The sequence below is a fragment of the Mustela nivalis genome, assembly GCF_964662115.1.
Source record: "Mustela nivalis genome assembly, chromosome: 11".
NCBI classification, from domain to species: domain Eukaryota; kingdom Metazoa; phylum Chordata; class Mammalia; order Carnivora; family Mustelidae; genus Mustela; species Mustela nivalis.
Genome location: NC_139030.1, coordinates 113520445 through 113533327, shown reverse-complemented (window position 1 = coordinate 113533327; position 12883 = coordinate 113520445). Strand labels below are relative to the sequence as shown.

Sequence of the window (12883 nt, the reverse complement as noted above, 5' to 3'; positions counted from 1 at the left end):
GTGACTTAAAATTCAGCTGTTCTCTGACGAGACTAAATTCTGGTATGAACAGAAAGTTCCCCAAAAATGATATGCAAGGTGAACAGACTTTAGTTTTTAAAGAGAGATCAATTCTGGAAGGTCTTCTGTGAATCATGAAGCAGAAGAGCAAGCTACCTTTTTTTTTTTTTGGAGTGTAGAAGCCTTCTATCTTTTCGGCCTCCCTCATTAATAATATAAGTATTTTAAATATTTCTTCTACCTCTACTTAGGACCAAATCAGACTCTGCCCCTCTCCAAACAACCAACCAAACAAACACAGCCACTGAGTAACAGGAGACTTGATGCCCTGCTCTGCCCACAGTCAGGTAACGCCACGTCATTAAGACGTTCATCATTTTCAGTTCAACTAATGAATTCACTGCCGTTCCAATTGTTGTTCCAGCAGGAATTTTTAAAGAATTTTCAAAATCTAAAAACTTAAATAATTTGGGGAAAAAAGAGCAAGTATGGACAAACACCCCTAACTAGTTGTAACGGCTACTTGTGTACGTTAATCTGGCCGGGAGACGGTGCCGGCTTGATCAAACACTAGTCTGCGCGTGGCTGTCAAGGTATTTCGCCGATGCGATCGGCATCTGACATCCGCTGACTTTGAGCAAAGGGGATTGTCTGGATGATGTGTCTCCGTCACCTCCAGTCAGCTGAAGGCTTTAAGAGCAACACTGAGGTCCTCTGAGAAAGAATTCTTCAAAATTTTTGTTTTCCAAGCTCCTGTTAACTACCAGAGGCTAGAGAGCAACCACGGGCATTTGGTTTGGAGGAAGGCGAGGGAGAAGCAGGTCTAGACAGAGGAAGTCAGTGAAAGAAAATGCAGAAGGAAAGACGGGAGCGACCGGTTGCAGATCCCGCCGGCCCCACGCAGGCATCCCTCGTTCTCTTGTGCCTCTCCGCTACTGCAGTTTTTACAAACTGAAAGTTTTGGTAATCCTGAATTTAACAAGCTTCTCAGCACCATTTGTCTAACAGACTTTGTTAACTTCATGTCTTTGTGTCACATATCGGTGATTCTCTCCGTAGTTCAAACTTCCTCATTATTTGTAGATTGTTCTGGTGACCTGGGATCAGTGTTCTTTCGTAGTACTCTAGGAATTGTTTTGGGCACCACTGACCGTGCCAGTAGAAGACGGCAAACTGAATATATGTCGTGTGCATTCTGACCACCACCCATCTCTGAGCCTTTCGGTAGGCTTCCCTATTCCCTGAGACACAACCACGTTGAAATCACCCTGCAATAGCCCCTGTTTGAGGTTGAAAGGAAGAGTCACATACCTCCCACTTCGAGTCAAAAGTGGGAAATGATTAAGCTTAGTGAGGAAGATATGTTGAAAGCTGAGATAGGTCAAAAGCTAACTTTCTTGCACAGTTAGCCAAGTTCTGAATGTAAATTAAAAGGAAATTAAAAGTGCTACACCAAGGAACACACAATGAGAGAGGTGAAGAGTCTCGTTGATGATCTAGAGAAAGCTTCAGTGGTCTGGATAGATCAAACCAGCCCCAACACTCCCTAAAGCCAAAGGCCTCATTGAGAGCAAGACCCTGACTGTCTTCAGGGAAGGCAGAGAGAGGTGAGGAGTTGAAGTAGGAAGTTGAAGCTCAGGTGGGTTCATGAGGTTTAAGGAAAGAAGCCGTCTCAGTGACATAAGTGTGTCCGCAAGCGCTGATGCAGAAGCCGCAGCAAAGTACCCAGATCTAGCCAAGATAGTCCTGAAGGTGGCTAAGGTGGCTACAGCAAACAACACACCTTCAGTGTAGCCTCCAGTGGGAAGATGTCCTCTAGGCCTTATGTGGCTAGGGAGGAGAAGTCAATGCCTGGCTTCAAAGCATCAAAGGACAGGTGGACTCTCCTGTCAGGGGCGAACGCAGCCAGTGACTTGAGGTTAAGCCAGTGCTCATCGACCCTTTGACATCCTAAAGCCCAAAGGGTTATGCTAAATCTACTCTGCCTGTGATCTACAAAATAGAACCACAGCAGACGTCTGCTTAAAGCATGGTCTACTGAATATTTTAAGCCCACTGTCAAGAACCACTGATCAGAAAAAAATTATTCCTTTCAAAAGATTACTGATCACTGAAGATGCATCCAGTCACCCAGGAGGTCTGCTGTACAATGAGATCAACGATGGTTATTATCGACCTCATGCCTGCTAAGACATCCATTCTGTAGCCCACGGATGAAGGAGTGGTTTCAACTTCCAAGTCTTATTATTTAAGAAATACATTTTATAAGGTTATAACTTCCATACATAGTGATTCCTCTGATGGATCTGGGCAAAATAAACTGAAAACCTTTTGGAAAGAATTCACCATTTCAGATGCCATTAAAAACATACATGATTCATGGCAGAAGGTCAAAATATCAGCATTCACAGGAGTTTGGGAGAAGCTGATTCCAACCCTCAAGGCTGACTCTGAGGGCTTCAAGATTTCAGTGGAGCGAATTCCTGCAGATGTGGCAGATACAGCAAGAGAACTAGAACTCAAGGAGAGACTGAGGACGGACTGGACTGGAGGGGTCGCAGGACAAAACTTGGACAGATGAGCGGGTGCTTTTTATGGGGGAGCAGAGATGGTGATTTGAAATAGAATCTATTCTTGGGGAAGATGGTGTGAAGACTGTTGAGACAACAACCAAGGATTTAGAAAAGTCCACAAAGTTTGTCGATAACGTCGCTGCAGGGTTCGAGAGGACTGACTCGAATTTTGAAAGTTTGTGGTACAATGCTACTGAACAGCATCTCATGCTATAGAGAGCTCACTCACAAAATGTGTCCGTGGATGCAGCAAACTTCGCTAGTCACTAATTTTAAGGAATTGCCACAGCCACCGCACCCTCCAGCACCCCTACCCTGACCAGTCAGCAGCCACCATCATCACAGCAAGACCCTCTCCAGGAAGAAGACTTCAACTCACTCAAAGCTGCAGATGATGGTTAGTGGATTTTAGCAATAAAGTATTTTTTAATTAAGGTCGATGTGTTTTTAAACATAATGCTATTGTACTGTACTATTTACTTAACTTTCATAGGTACTGGGAAACCAAAAAATTCACTAACTGGTGTTACTTTATTACGATGCCACTTTGTTGAGATGATCTAGAACCAAACCCTCAGTATATCTGAGGTCTGCCTGTGGTTTAACCTAGGGTTCCGGGACCAGCATCCGTTCATCTGGTGACTAGATACGGCCTCCAGCTGGAGAAGGAAGCTGAGTGGTTAAGAGCCTGAGCTCTGGTTGCCAGGACTCAGTTCCTGGAACCTCCACCTGCACAGCTACGTGGTTTGGACATGGTATTTAGAAGCTCTGTGCCTCTGTTTTGGAGTTTATCTGCACAACAACAACAACAATTCCTGAGGTTTGGGGGAAGGTTAAATGAGTTTATACATGAGTAATGAGTAATGTACACGGCAGAAGGCAAATCCTCAAAGAAATGAGCTCAACATCTCAGTAGGGCAAGCCACCCCTCCACAAGAGGTTCTCCTGACTAGTGCGGTCTGGAAACACTCATCTGCTGCTAACTTGGGGGGAAGAGCTGCCGCAGGGAAGGAAAACTCTCCTGTTAGAGGGGAAAAAAATTATTCATCCCACAGGAATATGAAGATATGTGCACCCGCCTAATAATGCCAAGGACCAGAGGCTTAAAGCGGACAATAAATATGTATATTCACCCAAATAAACCTGACAAGTTCAAAGATATTTTAGTGAGTTAACGGGCTTTGATGAGACTGTGTCTAACGGATTTAACCCGCAGCGGCCTGCCGGCCGCGGGGACACGACTGTGTCGGAGGTGCTCCCCATTCCAGAAGTTGTTTCAAACGGGATCGCACCACAGTTGCGTGAGTTACAGTTTTTGCCTCAGCTAAAAATTATATTGCCATGTTTTGAAAAAGATTTAAAATAAAAAGGTTTTATTGGAAACAACTTTTTGAAGAAGACATATGTAGCTTCGTAAAATATGTAAACATGTTAGTCTAATACTAGGTTTCCATTATTTAAGTAAAAGGAAAGCTGCTCTCTTGCCTCGCATTTGAAAACAACTAAAGACAACCGCCGAGTTAGGCAAAAAGCACCCACACACGCACGTTCTGTGTGACGACATCCCTTCCCATAGTTTTATCCTCCTTATTTTCAGTACTAACACGCTTTATTCTTCTCCAGTACTTACCGAGTTCCAATTTTCCCTTCACATTATCCTTGGAAAGAAGGCAGAATTGAGTCGCTAGACAACAATCGACATCATGTCAATGAACATGGATCTGATTAACACTCGTTTGCGGAACAACGACATTGGTGCTTGGACACGAGACAAACTTGGCTTTGATTGACAAAACCCAGCCTGTGTGCTCATGAATATGCTAATGAGCGCCCTTGTGACTAAGCCATAGGGGAGAGGCGCTCTGGTCACCTGGTGGCCATTCATGTTTCTCCCTCGTCCAATAGACCAGATGACAACGCGTCCCTGCGGTTTCACGAGAAACACAGTTGGACTTAGGTTAGCCTAAACACAAATAGGATAGTAAAGGCAGATTTATACAAAAGTTTATGCCATGTTGCCATTTTTGTAATTAAAAAATACATTCCACGTTAAGGAGATAAGTTTTCTCTGAAAATTGGGCTCCATCCAATCCTCAATGAAGTTAATATTACAAGGGTAGGTTGGTTATTTATTTGTTTACTTATTTATGTTTATGTTGGGTTGAGCAGATCTGAGATTTTTGTACTGTTAGTTGGTAGTAAGGCAAAAAAAAAAACATACATTTAATTAAAAGCACAAAGGAATAAAAAGATAAAACTTGTTTTACATTTAAAAAATAAATTCAGTATTTTTATCATTTTTCAAAACATAATATATTAGTCTGTTAGTTTTGTAGAATATTATCTCTTTGAAGTAAACAAACTAAAGGGAAAATAGGAAGAAACTTGTTCTAGGAAAATATTTGCGATTTATCATCCAATAATATCAGTAAATGCAAAAACATAAGCTCTAACTCAGTTCACAGCCAGTGACTCCCTTTTATTTTTAAATAGTAAGACTTTTATTGTGTGCTTAAAAATTAAATTCATTTCTTCATTTTTTGGTAAAATAGTCTATTAAATTAAAAAAAAACCTTGATTTCAAGAGTATACAAATACTGGAAAATGCAAAAATTATTGATTTAATGCACAATATAATACTAATTAGGCATAAAATAATCTAGATTTATTGAGGACTTTTCTGCTTAAATTGGAATGACAATGTAATGTATAAAGATGTATTTCCTATCATTCAAATGGTTTGCTGACTTAATTTATCTAATCATATGTTCTTTTACCCTACATAACACTAACTCAGTATTTACAGCCCAGATTTTACAATTAAAGATATGCCACCTAGTACTTCTTCAATTCTATGCTAATTAAGACTCTATGTCTTCAAAATTATAAACCAAATTATAGGTACGTAAACCAAAATTAAGGTGTGAAAACTGACTGGACCCTTCGGGTTGTGTAACTGCTATTGATGAAGGAATTCGGGCAGGAATTCCTAAGGGAAATCTTTGAGAATAAACGGGAAAATGATTGAAGTATCTGGTCAGTGTGTAGCCCTGCTCTCCTGTTTCTCATAAATTTTTATTTTCCTTCTAATTTCATCAGAGTATTTTATTTTTTTTAACATTTTATGAATTTTATTTGACAGAGAGAGAGATCACAAGTAGGCAGAGAAGCAGGCAGAGAGAGAGAGGAGGAAGCAGGCTTCCCACTGAGCAGAGAGACTCGATTCCAGGACTCTGGGATCATGACCGGAGCCGAACGGAGGCTTTAACCCACTGAGCCACCCAGGTGCCCCAGAACATTTTCTTATATTAAATGGGAAGATTTCTTAAAGTAATGTAGTAGCGCTGCATGGTAGAAGTCCTGGGACAGAAAAAGAGAGCTTTCCTAAGAAATTACAAATGTTTCATGCGTTGACTTCAAACCCAGATACAGAATATGTTTTAAATAGCTATGTCCTGACTTTCCATCTTAAGAGTGTTCTCTGATGGTCTAACTGAGTCAGGAACCCAGAGGTGCGACAAACTGGGCACTGTGTGTCTTTCATCAACACCACTGCAATGATAGGACTTGCGTTCCTGAGTTAATGCCGTCCCTGAATCCTAAGCAGAGATAAGATAGAGAATAAAGCCAATGATTTCAAATAATGTCCTTTGAATATATTTGGTATTTTTTTAAAGTTGATACCGTAATCATGATATCTCTATAAATAGTATTATCTTTTCAGGTTGTGTTGACAGTCATACACAGAGAATGAAATCAGTTTTATTTTGTGAATGTATATTTTGATCCTTTAAAAAATGTTTTGTTAATTTTTGTATAAATATCTCTAAGACAATTCTTAGAAATTAAGTTACTCCCAAATTTTAATCATGGAGCTAAAAATTGAATGCAAAATAGTGTTATAATAGTCACAAAAATGATGTACTTTAAAAATATATTGTAATACTATTAACTGAAGTTTGATTAGTTTTATGTGTTTATCAAATGATTTATCCACATTAACATAAAGCATATAAGGTCATCATTTTTTGTCTTAATATTATTTTGAATTTCTTACTTAAATAAATTTGTTATGCATAAAATAATGGTAAAATACATACAATGATCGTGAAGATTTTCCTAAATATGCTAGAGGTTTGGTTCCATTTAAACTTACGTTCGGCGTCACCAGGAGTAAAGTATACAGAGTATACCTTGGTCATTCATTTAACACAATTTTTTAAATTACAGAGTCAATTTTAATTTCTTTTTGCTTTCCTGTTTTTCCAATCTTTGCTTTTCAGAGTGAGTGAATAGTTTTGTATATTCTAGAAGTTTATATATTTTAAGTAACAAAACAATTTGGAACATGCTAAGATATATTAGGAAAAAAAGACCTAGTAGTAATAACCTCAAGCACATTTCTAAAAGATAACTGAATATTGCAGGTAAAACATACCTCAGCTCACATTATTTTTATGATTTCTGAATCTTATGTTTCATACTTAGAACTGGCCTTAGACTCTACATAGCATCTAGAAAAAGAAGTTAGTTCTTCATGGCTGAAAGCATGCAAGGATCCTCTGATATTCTCTTATCATTAAAGAAAACAAACTTTAGAAATAATAATATGAGTTCTTACTTAAACTTTCACATACATACATATCTGGGAAAACCTTGTCACTTTTATTCACAGTTCTCTCTATTTCACACCCTCCCCCCAAAGTCTTTGCCTAATGACCCTTGAAATTCAGTGCCTAGTGGTTTTCAACAGTATTTTCTGAAAATAAAAGATGATACGTCATACTATTAATACAGTTTTAAGATTTTAATTAAATTATGGAAAAATTATGGGGAGTTCCTTATTATAAAAATACGATATTAGTGTAAGACCTCCTTCTAAGAAAATAATCTAAATTAAAAATAAAGCTATTTTCATTTTTGTTACTAATCCGGGGCTTTGGGCATTTCCTTCCCTAATTATCTAATGGCTACTTACAAAGTCCCCTTCTAAAAACAGGTTTTCCATTTCTACACATGTGTCAGGGAATCCGATACAACTGACTGAAAGGAAATGGGAAATCAGCCATAATATTTTTAAGAATCACAAAAATAAGACTTAATTGAAGTTTCCATAATTTAAAGAAATTTGTGGAAAACTGAGGGGAAGATTTTGAGGGATTTGCTCAGAATGAGTTTGTAGTCCACTCTTACTGGGCCGGATTACGGGCGTGTGAGTAGAGGACGTCCCCACCGAAAGGCCTGCTGCAGAGGATGATCACACAGGTGAGAAAGAACATGAGTATGTGTCTGTCTATGTTATTTATTATGTGTAAAATGCACACATGCAATGTCGATCAAGGTAATTTAAACCCAAATCGGATGTCTCGTTTTATATAAATAAATTACATCAGTCAGTATAACTTGGACCCAGATCTGACACCTGATTTTCTTAGCAACAGGTTTGTGCCGTCCCTCACCAGCCCGGAGCAGACCAGTTTCTGCACAGCCCAGCGCAGCCTGTGCTGCTGAAGGAAGCAGTAGCGGATGTTTCATCTCCGTCACTGGACGTGTTTTCTGGACGTTCCTTTTTTCAATACACGCTTTAACTTCTCTGTTAGTGATCTGGCTTACATGTCTGGGAAAACCTTGTCACTTTTGTTCACAGCTCTCTCTGTTTCACACCGTCCCCCCGAATCGTCCGAGGGGCCCGCTGCGAGCTGGAGTTGTGAACCACAGCGGCTGCCCAGGGGCGCTGCCTCAGTCCTCGCTGGGCTTTTCTTTTTCTCTTGCTCTCGTAGCCCACCCCAGGGGCCAACACAACGGAAACGATGCAGGGTCAGCCAGAGACATGGAGCCCATCGGGGACAACGAGCCATGAACACCCCCGCAGCTCGCTGGTTACAGGGGCGAGTGCAAATGAAGGTGGAGGCACGCGGGACACACACAGGAGTCCGAAGGGATTGCTTTTCTCTTCATTCCCCATTTTGTGCCACTACAGAGGGACTGAGACCCCGGGACCCTGTCCGTAGTTCGTGTCCCCCCGTCCGCAGAGTTCTGACTGGATAAAAACTTTGAAGACCCTTCCTGAGGGGAAAATGCTTTCCGGCTGTCAGCATCGAAGCTCAGCTAAGAGCAGAGCAGATTCTCAAAGGCATTGTTCCCTGATGGGGTCGTCGCTTTGAAGTATGCCTTTTAGTCCATTTAGACTTTCGTCGGCTGCTGAATCCCCCCCCCAGATAGCACCGCACGCGACAGTGGCTGCGCGGGGAGGTGGCGCCCACTGCAGAGCCGGGGAAGCAGCCCGGGCAGGCTGCAGGTCACCGCACGTCCCTGAACTCTGCGGGAGAAACGCTGCCCGCCCAGGTGCGACTCCCCCTCGGACCGTGTGTCGGCTCGGAGTCCCGCACTTACCAGCCCAGCTTCCGAAGGCTCGGGACAAACGTCCTCAGGATGGAGCTGGATCTTCTGAGACTCCGCAGGGGGGATGTGGCCCAGGCGAGGCGGCGAGCGTGGGAGCCTCCGGGCAGCCCTGAGGCTGAGGTCGGGCAGCAGAGCCGGGGCTGCTCAGCCTGGAGGGGACCCTGTGCGGGGAGAAGCTGCTCTGCCGCGCAGCTTGTCACACTGCCTCTGCTCAGCAGCAGGGAGCTCGAGCTTCCTGTGACATCACCCTGACCCCGCCTGCAGCTCGTGTTGGGTTACTTTCCTCCTCCGGAGCTCACCCGGGGAAGCAGCGTCCTCGCCCACCCAGCCCTGGCAGCACGGAGCAGAGGCCACCATGCGCTGTCCCCACTGTCCCCAGCCCGGCTGTCACCTGGGCGGGGAGTCAGGAGGAGCCACACTCTGCCTGCGGCTGGAGGGGTGTGCGGCGTCCTGCGGGCACTGGGAGGGCTTGGGGGTGTGAGTGTGTCTGTGAGTGTGTGAATGAGAGAGTGTGAGTGTGTGTCTGTGTGTGTGGAATCAGACTTGCACGGTGCTGAGCAGCTGCTGTCAACGTCTTTCTTCCTAATAAACACAAAAGTAGCTCCGCGTCCATCCGAGGCTCCTCCGTGACCCCACGGAGCCTTCATAACCAGGGCTGCTCCCCGCTCAGGTTTGCACAATCAAACGGTGAAGCTTTATCCTCTAGGTTTTCTGACTTTTTTACTTTGTCCACGACATGACCACGTGCGTGTGTGTCATAAACAAAACCACTGTGTGTGCTGTGTGTGTGCGCATACGTAGGATCCTTTGTCATGTTGTGTGGGTTTCATTATCTTATCACCTGTGAAATAAAAGAGAAATTTGTATTACATTTATCCCTCAAAATAAACCCTGCCAAACATGCAGACAACTTACAAGCATAATGATCACGTAAAACATGCAACATATTCTAATTCTTTACAAAAAGTTTTCCCTCAAAACATAAATTTATTCCAAATGTGTTTAATAAATCATTGGACATTATCTGAGAAGAATGCTTTAAATTTGAAATGCAGCTGTCTTCTCGTAGTGCGGAGAGTGTGTGGGATTCAACAATAATCATAATTGCTGAACCCTGAACAGCACTGGGCATCAATAGCTTCCCCTGTAAACTAGAAGACATGAATCAAATAATATGTAGAATTACTTATATCTCTTAAAATTTCAATCAACAAATTATGTAACATTTAGAAATAGATAAGATACTGTGATAATTATTCAATTCTTAGTAAATTTGAGGTCAGAGGCACTGAAAAATTAGTAAATTACTGCAAAATTCAGGAACAAAATGAGATGCTCACACTTTTTGCTAACTAATCCAGGAGGACAAGGCAGCATGAATTAAAGGGACACCATGGTCTGAAGCGGCCCCTCTCGCTGACATCTGTATACCTGGATCCCCTGAAGAAGCTCATCACACAACTTTGATTTTAAAGATCCGTAGGATCAAGGTGAATGAAAATAAATACCTATAAAAATAGGATATAAACTAATCTCTGTCGTTATAGTTAAAAAGTTGCAAGAAACTGAGAGTCATACCTTTGGTTACTGACAGAGAGAAATAACCAGAGGAGTTAAATTGCCGAGTTACAGAATATTGCATTTTCGGGGACACTTTGGTGAGCTTTGCCCTGGGAGCTGCTGAAACCTGCTTCATTGCGAGCTATTTCCTCGCGCATCAGAGGAAAGGCCAAGCCAAGGCTGCGTCTGGCTCCACAAACAAGGGTTCTTCAGGCAGAACACGGCCGTGGATAACCCCGAGGGCCAGCGTGACTGGGCCCTTCCACGGAGGACGGCTCTGCTCGGGGACCACACAGCAGGAAGTGCCCAGCGCTGGGGTTGGACCCAGAGGCATGACATTCCTGTCCGGGTCCGGACGCGCTCCAGGGTGTCCTTTGACAGAACCTGTTAGGCCTTGGTGTTTCCTTCTGAAAACTCACAGGGGAACCGAGTCCTGGATTTTAATCCCCGAATGACCACTGGCCACGCCGTGATAATGATATCGGACCCCTGGAAAGAGATGAATGTAGCTTTTGAAGTTTAGTCATGAAAAACTAAGACTTTTCCCAGAAGTTCACAAGCATAGGTACTTTTTTTCAAAGATTCATTTATTCATTTGTCCAACACGAGTGAAGTCCGGTGAGGGAAACGTCTGTGCCGCACGTGGGTCTTCGGACCCTCACTCCGCGGCTCTGGTCCTTTACTGAACGACAGTCGCATCCTGAAGCCCAACGGACGCTCCCACACTCCTGCTTACGCGACCGGTCCGGCGTGTGGTCCGAGTTCAAGAAGACCCCCGGGGAATTCGTACCGGCGTCATCTCTAAGCCTTGCTCAGAGGTAACAGGCACCTGCGCCCCAGGCACCCGGCCCTCGAGGGTCCAGTTCGTAAGTTCCAGGCGGGATGAGCAGCACGAGCACCTCCAAGGAGCCCGTCTGTGTCCGGAGAGACAGGACCCGAGGTGGCCCATGCGGCTTTCCCAAGGCACACGGAGGCATGGCGACGGACATTTAAGAAAATGCCGCAGAACGAAACACGTCTTTCAGGGATCGATGAGGCGGTTCTTGGGCGACGTGGCACTGCCAACAAATCAGTGCGGCCCGCTCTGTTTCCTGCACAGTAACGGACCTTTTCCCACACAGATGGAAGACCCCGGGGCGTGTGTTTGGGTCACATGCTGTCACAGTTGTGCAGGGAGCTCCGGAGAGCAGGACGCGACCCACTGTGTAGCTGTTCACGGCACAGGGTGACGGCCCTCGAGGGCAGGAGCACCAGACTCTGCGGTTACAAGGGACCTGCAGAGTCTAGAGGCCGCCGGGCCGAGCGCTCAGTGGGGTCTTCTCAGACTGAGGGGTAATGTGCGACGGAAGAACGACACGCGTGATGACAGACGGTCGTGGTTGTCCTCGTGAGAGTCCTGCCTGCGGGGCCGCACCTACCCTCGTGGCCCCCGTAGGCTCGCAGGTGCCACCGTCCCACAATACTGAATACCGATTGCCATGTGAGGTGCACTTTTTTAAAGATTTTATTTATTTATTTGGAAGAAAAAGAGCAAGAGAGAGTCTGAGAAGGGTGAGGGTGAGAGGGAGAAGCAGGCTCCCCGCTGAGCAGGCCTGGGACCCCGACGCAGGCCTGCATCCTGGGACTCCGGGATCACGACCTGAGCCGAAGGCAGTCGCCCACCCACGGAGCCACCCGGGCGCCCTGAAATGCAGTGTGACTCGAACTCAGGAGGAAGCGAACGCAGAATCTCTGGATTACCTCGGATAGTATTTACTAACTTAGCCAAATGGGCCAAAAATGGGTCTTGACACATTTAGTTCTCTACAGGCTGTCCTGACCCCTGACTTTGAGTTTCTGTAGTTACAGTCTCCAGGGATGGTTCAGCCACAAAAATAAAGAAAGCAAAAGAAAACATTTTTACATAATATTACGGACAGACTTACCTCTGAGGAGACAGTAAGAAAGATCTTTACAAACGCTTCCTATGCTGATGTTGTGGATTAAAATATTTCAGGCGTTATGATGTATGTTAATAATTCCTCTGGGTCCACAATTGCCTGAAAGTCGTTACACCCAGAGACCATTTATGCAGCCAACAAAACCACATATGCCATGCTTTACTAAAAATGCACCAATAATTTGAGGAGAAACATGTGATTTTTATAATCTTGGAATCAAAAAATTCTATGAAGGTAATAAGTTGACCCGAACTTTTATTTATTATTTTACCTAGCAATTGCTTAGTATATTTAAAGTTGTTTCATTACGAAATGAACTGTATTCAGTAGAAGGACCAGATCAAATGAATGGCTGGGCCATTAAGAGAGAATCTGCTGTTCCCACTATGACTACAAATTTGAGAAGAG

The 12883-nt window shown here is 43.8% G+C and overlaps 1 protein-coding gene across 2 annotated transcripts in view; it reads right to left on the bottom strand.

The window, feature by feature from the left end:
- CALCRL (calcitonin receptor like receptor) overlaps nt 1-9346 on the bottom strand; it is an 86749-nt gene extending 77403 nt beyond the window's left edge. For both annotated transcript variants that reach the window (XM_082690170.1, XM_082690171.1), the window contains exon 1: nt 8967-9346. The gene's annotated coding sequence lies outside the window, so the exon portion shown is untranslated. The remainder of the gene's footprint in view (nt 1-8966) is intronic.
- Nucleotides 9347-12883: the final 3537 nt, after the last annotated feature.